Below are 10,180 nucleotides of genomic sequence, written 5' to 3'. Positions count from 1 at the left end.
CTGGAGAGAGTTACTGGGATTTCATGCACATTCCTGGGGGAGGAGGAACTATCTTCCTAGTGGGGACCTTGCCCTGCAGGGACCTGACCCTCAGCAACTTGGAGGACAGGGTACGGCCCAGCCAAGTGAGAAGAGCAGGGGAAGCCATTTGTGTCACATGGCCATCCCTTACCCTCCTGGACACCCTGGTTCCTGTCCTTTGTCAGCTCCTGTTCCTCTCCCAGCTGGTCTCAGAGAGCTGCCTTAGGAACAAGGACCCAAATTGGAAAAAGTGGAAGGACAGTGAGAAGATAGAGACCTGATTCTCCACTTTTAGTAGCATGGTCTTCACTGGGCTGAGACAGCCTGTCCGTGCCTCTGTGGAAGGAACAGATGCATGGCACGATGGCCGCTCTAATCCGGAGAGGGAGCAGGAGCAGGCCACGGACAGTAGTGGACTGCCAAATCCTACTTGGCACATTTTCTGGAAAGGAGTGGTAGGCAGGGGAGGGGCCCTGAGTTCCAGAGCCACTATCCAGGGCCCAGCAGGAAAGGACTCGAGACTGACCTCACAGAAACTAAACTGTAGAGTTGGGGTCACCAGGGAGCAATGTAAACAGCAGGTTCAAGGTCCAGCCCAGGCCTGGCAAAGATCACTGGAGTCAGGTCCAGGACCTTTGGGGTTGATCGTTGCGTGGGATCCCGATCCACCTTCCCATGCTCAGCGGTGGTACTGAGCAGGGACTCCATGTGCCCTGGGAAACCCTTGTATAAGGGGTGGAAACCCCCAGGCAAGCAGCTCTTTAGCCTGACAAGGGCTCGTATCCACTCATATTCCCATGCTTACCCTCGTGGGGCTGAGGGCTGAGATGCGGCTCAGTTAGGGAGTGCATGCCTAGTTTGCATTAAGCCCTGGGCTCCTCTAGGCAGTGGTTCCTCAGGGGCAGTGCTGCGGGCTTCCTCACACTTGAGGTACTTACACAGATCTTGAGGTATCCTTGGTGGGGAAGGACCTCAAAAGGTCACTGAGTATCCGGTCATCAAAGCGTGGGTGTGGAGGTCAGAGGACAATTTTGAGGAATTGTTTTTTTCCTTCCACCATCTGGGCTTGGGAGATGGAACTCCACATGAAGATGACATTCCTGGGCATAGGACACTCGCTTCAGTCTCAGGTGACCTCACAGGGACCCTGGAAGACTCAGTGTCTTCTTTACTCTGTTGGCTTCAAGTCTCCAGGTTTCTCAAAGGCAGCCTTGCGACTCCAAGTGACTCTAGACCTGCCCCACCTCTGTGCCTGTGTGTCTAATCTGTGCATCAAGATTATTGACTGCGGCCTCCGACAGGACTGGGACTCTTCACGCAGTTAGGGAACTGCAGTGGAAACCTGTGAGCCACAGTTTTAGCTCAAGCCTTTAAAAACACAATTTGTTTTTATTTCATGTGCATTGGTGCCTTTGCCTCCATGCGTGTCTGTGTGAGGGTGTTGTATCCCCTGGAACTGGAGTTACAGACAGTTGTGAGCCGCCATGTGGGTGCTGAGAATGGACCCAGCTCCTCTGGGAGAACAGCCAGTGCTCTTAACCACTGAACCATCTCTCCAGCCCAAGTCTTTAAAAAACAAACGACCAAAACAGACCTTCGCTCTGTAGCTCAGGCTGGACTTACACGTACGGAAATCCCCGTTTCAGCCTCCTGTCCGAGTGTTGGCTTACAGGCACAGCAACTGTACCTGGATTCCCTCAAATCTCTATTGAATGTTTCCAAGGGAGGACATGAAAAGTGGAAGGAAGGAGGGAGTTACTAAAAGAATGAGTGAATAAACGAACATACGTATGTGCTTAATTAAACTCCGGTATGGCCTGAATTGTTCATAAAACCCCCTAGTTCTTCAGAATGCTAGTTCTTGTGTGTGCGTGTGTGCGCAGTGGGTTTGTGTGCGTGTGTGCATGTGTGCGCAGTGGGTTTGTGTGTGTGTGCATGTGTGCGCAGTGTGTTTGTGTGTGTGCAGTGGGTTTGTGTGTGTGCATGTGTGCGCAGTGTGTTTGTGTGTGTGTGCGCGCCCGCATGTGTGTTGAGTACAGTGCAGAGAGTGTTTGGCTTGGAGTCAGAAGGCCTGGGTGCGAGTTCTACATCAGCTGCTCATCACTATGTAACTTTGGGCAAAATGTCAAACATCCCTGGCCTTGGAACAATCTTCAGTTAATTACGGTTGGGCACGTTTGCCTCTTACCTCTTCACGGGGTTAGGGAGATTACAGGACCACAAGGTCCCATTTCCGAAGTCCACAGGACCTTGTCAATCAAGCCCCTGCTTGCTGTTGACACGTTCATGGAGGGCTTTGCTCTGCCCTAGCTCTACCACTTTTCCCTTCTGCTGTACAAAGTCACCCTGATAGCATCTTTTCCAAGAAATCCTCCTTCATGATTCCTGCCTGCCTCTCATAACTCAATTTGATATTAAACATGACTCTCACAAGCTCAGGCTGTCCCTGCCTGCCTGGGGCACTTACTGTTTTGTGGATGAACAGAAACATGTATGGGCCCACGTTCCCCTCCCAGGAGTGAGTAAGGCTGGTGTGTGCCCCCTTTCCTGGACCTCTGCCCAATGTCTCTTCTTAGTGTGCACGTGTGTGTGCGCGAGCACGCGCGCGCGCGCACACACACACACACACACACACACACACACACACACACACACTTTGTTTTTTCCAGTGTCTTCCTAGGTAGCATTCTGGCTTTGAACTCACTATGTAGGCCAAGTTGGTCTTGAACTCACGGCAATCCTCCTGCCTCAGACTCCTCAGTCCTGGGATTACAGGTGTGAGTCACTGTACCTGCCCTTGTCTTTTTCACTTTTGTTGAATTTGTTCCTTGACAATTTCATAGGTGCATAAAGTGAACTTTGACTGCTGTAGCTGCTCACCCTCTCATACCCTGTTAGCCTCCCCTCCTCCCTACAAATTCATTTCCCACATTCATGTCTCATGTAGCCCAGGCTGTCCTCAAATGTGTGATGTAGCTTTGCTGAGGATAACCTTGAACTTGCGATTTTCCTGCCTCTGCTTCCTGAGCACTAGAATTTGGGGATTAGTTGTATACCATCACGTCTGGTTTATGCAGTGCTGGGAATTGAACCTAGGATTTCATGCTAGCAAGCAGTCTACCAAATGAACCTTTGACCTGTCTTTGGTCTTTATAGAGGTGTTGGCCAGCGAAGGGAGGGACTGCAAAGGGGTTTTAAGAGTGCATAGCCTCTGAGGCAGCCTGGCTGGAGTTAAAGGCCAGCTCCTAATCAGTGGACTCTGTGACTTTGGACAATGCTGTCTTTCTTCATTTCTCAGTGTCTTTGGATGATGGTTGTAATTCTAATGTCTCCCACCACTGCAGTGAGGGAGGGGCTGACATAGTAAAGTGTTTTGAGCCAGATCCAGTCCTTAGTGTGTGATGCTATAAGTCAAGTTGCTATTAATATATCTGAAGTCACTTTGTGATTTCCAAACATATAAATCTAAGCAATTCTTATCACATTCAGACTTCAGTTTCTTCGTTTGAGCACTGGGAGAAATGAGTGCTGAGGTTCTACCTGTTCTAATGCTTTATACCATGAACTCTCCGTATCTGTGATCTGTATTGGAAATCATCATGTGTCCGTGATCTGTACTGGAGGTCACCACATATCCGAGATTTCCAGTCTCTGAGGTTATTCAGGAGGCTGGTGAGATGGCTCAGTGGGTAGAGGTACTTGTTCATACATCCAGTGACCTGACTTTGGTAACGGAAACCCACATAATGGAAGGAGATGACTTGACTCTTACAAGCTGCTCTCTGACTTTCATACATAGGCTGTTACACCCACTGGAACAGAGATGTGAATGTAAAAAGGTAGAGAAAATATTCAGAAGTAATTGTAGTGTGATTGTGTATGACTGTGATCTCAATACTTAAGGGACTAAATCAGGAGAATTCCCATGGAGGAAAGGGCTAGAGTTATGAAGCCTGGTCTATGTGTTGAGACTCTGCCTCAAAAAAGAAAACAAGGCATTGGCTATGATTTGGATCTGATATGTCCCTCATGGGCTCCTATGTTGACGATCTGGTCCCTGGTGCTAATGGAGAGGCAATCGTGTCATTAACCTCACAATGAATTGATCCGTTGAGGAGTCCACAGCTGAACGGGCTGTTAGGAGGTGTGGCATGGCTAGTCTGGAACGGTTCAATGTACCCTGCTTCCTGATCACTGTGATGTGAGCCGCCTTCCTGTACCATGTGGTGTTTGATCTTTCTTACACTGGCCTGGATACAGAGCAGGTGAACAGTTTAAAACAGAGCCACAGGAAACCCTTTGCCCGCTAAGGTTTTCTCAGGGGTTTGGCCACATTGGTGGAAACACTAAGACTATCCCTGCACTGAACATATGCTGACCTTTCCTTGTCATTGTTCTTGAAGCAATGTACCATGGCAACTATTTACATGCCACTTGAGCTGTAGCCAGTGTTATAAGCAATCTAAATATGGTGTGAGTTATGTGGGTTCTATGCAAACACTGCACCATTTTATTTAAGGGGCTGGAACATCTATGGACTTTGGTATATGGAAGTCCTGGACTCTAATGAGATCAAGGGATGGCCAGCTCTTAAAAACTAGATGATAGATCTTTTGCAGGGGATTTTCATGTGTTGAGCCTTGAAGACAAAAGAATAGGGCGCAGTGCAGAACAACAGTGGCTTCGGCTCTGACCTCTGAGAAGGGCTGCTGGAGGCGGTTGGAGGGTGAGCTTCTGCTAGGGGGTGGAGGGTGAGCTTCTGCTGGGGGGTGGGAGGGTGAGCTTCTGCTGGGGGGTTGGAGGGTGAGCTTCTGCTGGGGGGGTTGGAGGGTGAGCTTCTGCTGGGGGGGTTGGAGGGTGAGCTTCTGCTGGGGGGGTTGGAGGGTGAGCTTCTGCTGGGGGGGTTGGAGGGTGAGCTTCTGCTGGGGGGGTTGGAGGGTGAGCTTCTGCTGGGGGGGTTGGAGGGTGAGCTTCTGCTGGGGGGTTGGAGGGTGAGCTTCTGCTGGGGGGTTGGAGGGTGAGCTTCTGCTGGGGGGTTGGAGGGTGAGCTTCTGCTGGGGGGTTGGAGGGTGAGCTTCTGCTGGGGGGTTGGAGGGTGAGCTTCTGCTGGGGGTTGGAGGGTGAGCTTCTGCTGGGGGGTTGGAGGGTGAGCTTCTGCTGGGGGGGTTGGAGGGTGAGCTTCTGCTGGGGGGGTTGGAGGGTGAGCTTCTGCTGGGGGGGTTGGAGGGTGAGTTCCCTAGTTAGTTGGGCCCTGGTGCCATGCTTATCCTGGAGCATCCAGGACAAGCAGTGCCAACCAGCCGACTACTCTCAGTACCACAGGGCTTGGGGTGTCTCCTGAAAGATTTTCATGTAAGGGAATACATTTTTCATTGCATAAACCTGCTTCTTCCTCCAGTGAACAGAAAGGAAAACTCTGGGGACAGAGTAAAGGTACCATCTTCATGGGGGTCCATCTCTGCCTCCACTATGACATGGGAAGCCACTCCTGCTGTGGGTTTCCTTGTCGGGAGGGTTTCTCTGCTCATCTCGTCATGGAGGCTTGTTTGGATCATGGGTGGGGGCTGTCACTGATGAGGTGAGCCAAGCAGTGTGACTGGGATGTATGTCTCTTCCTCCCAGCTGCTGCTGCTCTACCCAGATTCCTCTGCGAGCCTGCAGTCACACTATCACCCCAGGCACCTGGCCTCAGCATCCACTGAAGTAGACATAGGCCGTGGAATGGGGCATGGCAATTCATCACTGTCAGGCTGTGAGGAGCTTGGGACTTGCTGTCCTGGCCCTGCAGCTTTGTCTCCAGGAGCACCTCATGAGAAGCCAACATGCTCCTGTAGGCTAAACGGACGCTGTAACGATACGCGACACACAATTACTGACAGTAAAGCTAAGTATTTAATGTAGAAAATTACTCACAAGATACCAAACCCAGAGGAGCCAAAACGTTCTCAGCTAGCGGCCGGACCGGAAGCCGAACTCCAGGAAAAAAAAAGACCGAGACTTCCTGTGTGCTGTCTTTTATACCTTCCCCCTGTAACGCCCCCCTAGCCATGCCCAAAGTGGGCCTGGCTAGTGACGTAGTTCCGCCTACGTACGTATACGTCTTTACGTCCAGCCGTATACGTCTTTAGTCCTGCCTAAAGTGGGTGTGGTTAGCGGTGTGGTAAACCGCCCTTTTATTACCTCATCTGTATGTGCCTCTAGTAAGTCACATGTTTAATGGCGGCATGCAGACTTCCTCCTACATGCTCCCATGTCCCCAGCTCTTTGTTCCACATGCAGACAGGGGCCATGCCCTAGTTAGTTCTGTCATGGAATCAGAGAGGTCACTTGGTGAGACATAGAGTAGGGGAGGAGAGCCCAGCCCTGTGATTCAGCCCAGCCCTCTCCAGTGCTTTCTCTGCCTCCTGCCTGGGGTCCAGATCTAAGCAATGTTCTTCCCCTGCCACTCATAATGTCACTGGAGAGGAAAGGAGAGGCGTGCCTCCCTGTCCACTGCCTTTGCTTTGCTACCTGCCTCCAGGAACTCTGTGTTTTGGAATATTAGTTTAAGATGTGTTACATTCACCTATACTGTGGAATAAATTTTTGTTTAATGATGCAAAGATGTGTTGTATTCTTTTATGTTGCATTTGTTTAACTCTGTAAAGCTGTGTTACTTTGCCTGCCTAAAACACGTGATTGGTTTAACAACTAGGCAGGAAAAGGGATAGGTAGAGCTGGCATGATAAGAGAATAAATAAGAATTCTAGGGAGAAAGGGGAGGTATGAAAACATGAGGAGAGGAAAGGGCCTGTTGAACAGCCAACAAGGAAGAGAGAAAGAAGAAAGAAAGAAAGGAAGGAAGGAAGAAAGAAAGAAGGAAGGAAGGAAGGAATAAAGAAAGGTAATGAGCCCAGAGGCAAAATGTAGCTAAACAGAAACAGGATAATTTAAGTTAGATAAGCTGGCTAGAAATAAGCCAAGCTAAGCCGAACATCCATAAGTAAGACTAAGTCTCCATGTATTTATTTGGGAGCTAAGTGACAGGCCCTCAAAGAGAAAAACAAACAAACAAACAAACAAAAAACTACAATTCTGAGTTATTGAGGAGTCAGCCATGGGTGGGAGGGAGGTGGGGGGGGGGGCAGAAGAAAGTTTCTCAGCACATTCTACCTGGGTGGTCAAGGTGCTTCACCTTAGATATTTTTGTTTCTTTCTTTAATTAATTTTTTTCAGTGCCTAGAATCAAACCTAAGGCCTTCTGCATGCCTGCAGAAGTTATAGCCCTGGGCCCCTATTTCCATAGATGAAACTGGGGGGGTCATCTAAAAGTCTTTGCTTTGAAGTAAGTATCATCTTTTGTTTTTTATTAATGAAGGTGAGCCAGTGTGAGATCATAGCCAGCTACTACATCCATCTGGAAGTTGAGAAGAAGCAGATCTGAAAGGAAGATACTAAGAGGGTGGTGATCATCATGGCTTTCTGGTCCAGAGTTGGCATCTTATCTATGATTTGACAAGGATTCTGATGGCTGACTTTTTCATGACTGATTCCTACTTAGGGAGATGCCTAGTACTAAAAGTAATGATAAGAAATGATATTCTCTCAGCTAAACCTGAATGAGCACCTTACCTGTCCAGGAATATATGCTGAAAACTTGACAAGGAGGTTGTTTTCATTTGTTCCCCAGCAGTTGCCTGTGGTGGGTACCACTCTCATTGGCTCTCCAGATAGCTTACTCTGAACAATCTTTATTCATCCTAGCAACTTGTTGACACAGAGACAAATCTCAAGGACAGCTGGCAATGTACATAGGTCCACATAGCCTACACTGGATGTAGGGAATGAACTCTGTCTCCTTCCTTTCATTACATTTCACACACATCCACAGTAAATATATGTAAGACCAGAACTGATGATAGAATCAAGCGTCCAAAAAAATGGCAACAGGCTGGCGTTCTGACCCTGATCACTGAGATAAAATTTAGCAGAACCACATGAAAACCATCACATTCTGGGGAGAGGGGTTGCTGATGGGGTCCCTGTATAGGGAGGGCAAGAAGACAAGGTTAGAGTAAACACACATGAAGACTCAAAAGTCTAAATAAACATCCATCTGTCTGTCTGTCTACCCACCCATCATTGTTTTCTCCTTATCTACTTATTCACCCACCCACTCATCTAATCCATCCATTGTTTCTTTATTCCTCCCTACCCATCCGTTTACTCACCCATCCCTATCTCCATCCCACCCACCCATCTGTCCCTCCTTCCCTTCCTCCCTCCTAACCTACCCATCCATCCATCCATCCATCCATCCATCCATCCATCCATCCATCCATCCATCCATTTATCCTCCTGCTTTGGATGTGCCCACTGCTTGAGAGTGGAAAGGTCATCATCAGGGAAGACACACAAATTCCCAGCCCTGCGCCCTCATCATCTCCCGGCCAGACAGTTGCAGGCACCAATATTTCATCTGTGCTCACTCAGATGAAAGGAATATGGTGTTTTGTTCCCCAGGAACACTAGGATAACTGGGGGCTTGTCAAAATTAGACTTTATTTTTTGGAGTAATTTCAGGTTCACAGTAAGACTAAAGGGAAGGCAGAGAGATTTCCCAGAGACCCCCTGCCCTTACATACAAACAGCCTCCCACACTCTCAGTAGTCCCGCAGCAGAGTGGTACATTTGTTACAATGGATGAACCCACACTGACACCTTATTATCGCCTGTAGTCCAGAGGTGACTGGGCCTGGGTGATGCCAGCTTGAGCACTGCTGGCTCCATACTGGCCTTGAGATCATGCTTTCCCAGAGCTTCTGACCAGCTGCACCAAGACTTAAGCCTAGCCTGGCTTGACTCCCAAGGGCAGGTGCCTCGCTGTCATGGTGCTCAGTGGTCCGATTACTGTTCAGGTCAGGGGAACATAGTTGGATAAACAGGGGCCACCTCACAATATCCAAAGGGCTATCCTAGGATGCAGGCTAAGTTATTATGTGTGCCCATATCAGTGAGTGAGACTTAGAGAGGGAATTTCTTTTCTGTTGGCCAGAACAGTCCTTGGAAGGCCAGGTTACCCATGAGCTAAGCAAGTGTCCATCAATTGATGCTTTGGGATGCTTGTGGATAACCCTGCCTTGGGAGAGGTTGGCCTGTATGATCCAAAGGTGTCTCTTGACTGTCACTTCGACTAATCTGATTTGTCTTCAATTCTACTGAGCACCAACTGTACGTCCCTCTTGGCTTAGTGCTGGGGATGAGGAAGGTACTCTTCCTCTCTTGGGTTGACAGTCAAGCGAGGAAGGCAGCTTGTGTAGTTCTTTTACTTGTTGCTCCTTGGCTTGTAGGCTATGGGCTTCTCTTGAGGTTGAGCATCCCAAGGAAGTTGTAAATACAAAAAAGAACTGTGTGCTGGCTAGTTTTATGTCAACTTGACATAAGCTAGAGTCATTTGGGAAGAAGAAACCTCAACTGACAAAATGCCACCCCCCCTTCAGGTTGACCTGTGGTGCATTTTCTTAGTGACTGATACTGGAGGACTGGCCTGCTATGAGTGCTTCACCCATGGGCAGGTGGTCCTGGGATGTTAAGGAAACATTATGAGAAAGACTTGGGGAGTAAAGTCGGTAAGTAGCACTCCTCCATGGCTTCTGTTTCAGCTTCTGCCTCCAGGCTCCTGCGTAAGCTCTTCTCTTGCCCTGATGTCCTTAGATGATAGACTGTGATATGGAAGTGTAAATGAAATAAACCCTGTCTTCCCTAAGTTGCTTTTGGGCATGGTGTTTTACCACAGCAATAGAAAGCACACTGGACAAGCTATATCCTTCAGTTGAGAAGAAATTGGGTGTGAGGAGGTCAAGGGACCTGTGGAGCTCTGAATTAAACATCCTCCCAAAGTTTTTGTTCACTGTGGAATACAGGCCTTCTCAGGACATGTGGGGCCAGCCCTCAGATGGAGAAAGTGCTTAACGGGTGTAAGCACTGCCACCCTTACTATCAAGGGAGCTGTCAACTTCTTTTTGAAGCTCATTCACTTCTTCAGTACCATGAACCAAGAATCTCTATTCACAGAGTGCCTATGGGACCTCTGTTCTCTTCTGGAAGATGCCCGAAGCCCCCCACATCTAGGAGTGGTGTAGCATCAGAGCACCTACTTACAGCTATGACTGTCTCCTGG

The sequence above is a fragment of the Mesocricetus auratus genome, unplaced genomic scaffold, assembly GCF_017639785.1.
Source record: "Mesocricetus auratus isolate SY011 unplaced genomic scaffold, BCM_Maur_2.0 Super-Scaffold_100022, whole genome shotgun sequence".
Classification (NCBI taxonomy): Eukaryota; Metazoa; Chordata; class Mammalia; order Rodentia; family Cricetidae; genus Mesocricetus; species Mesocricetus auratus.
Note: the sequence above shows the minus strand (reverse complement) of the source record.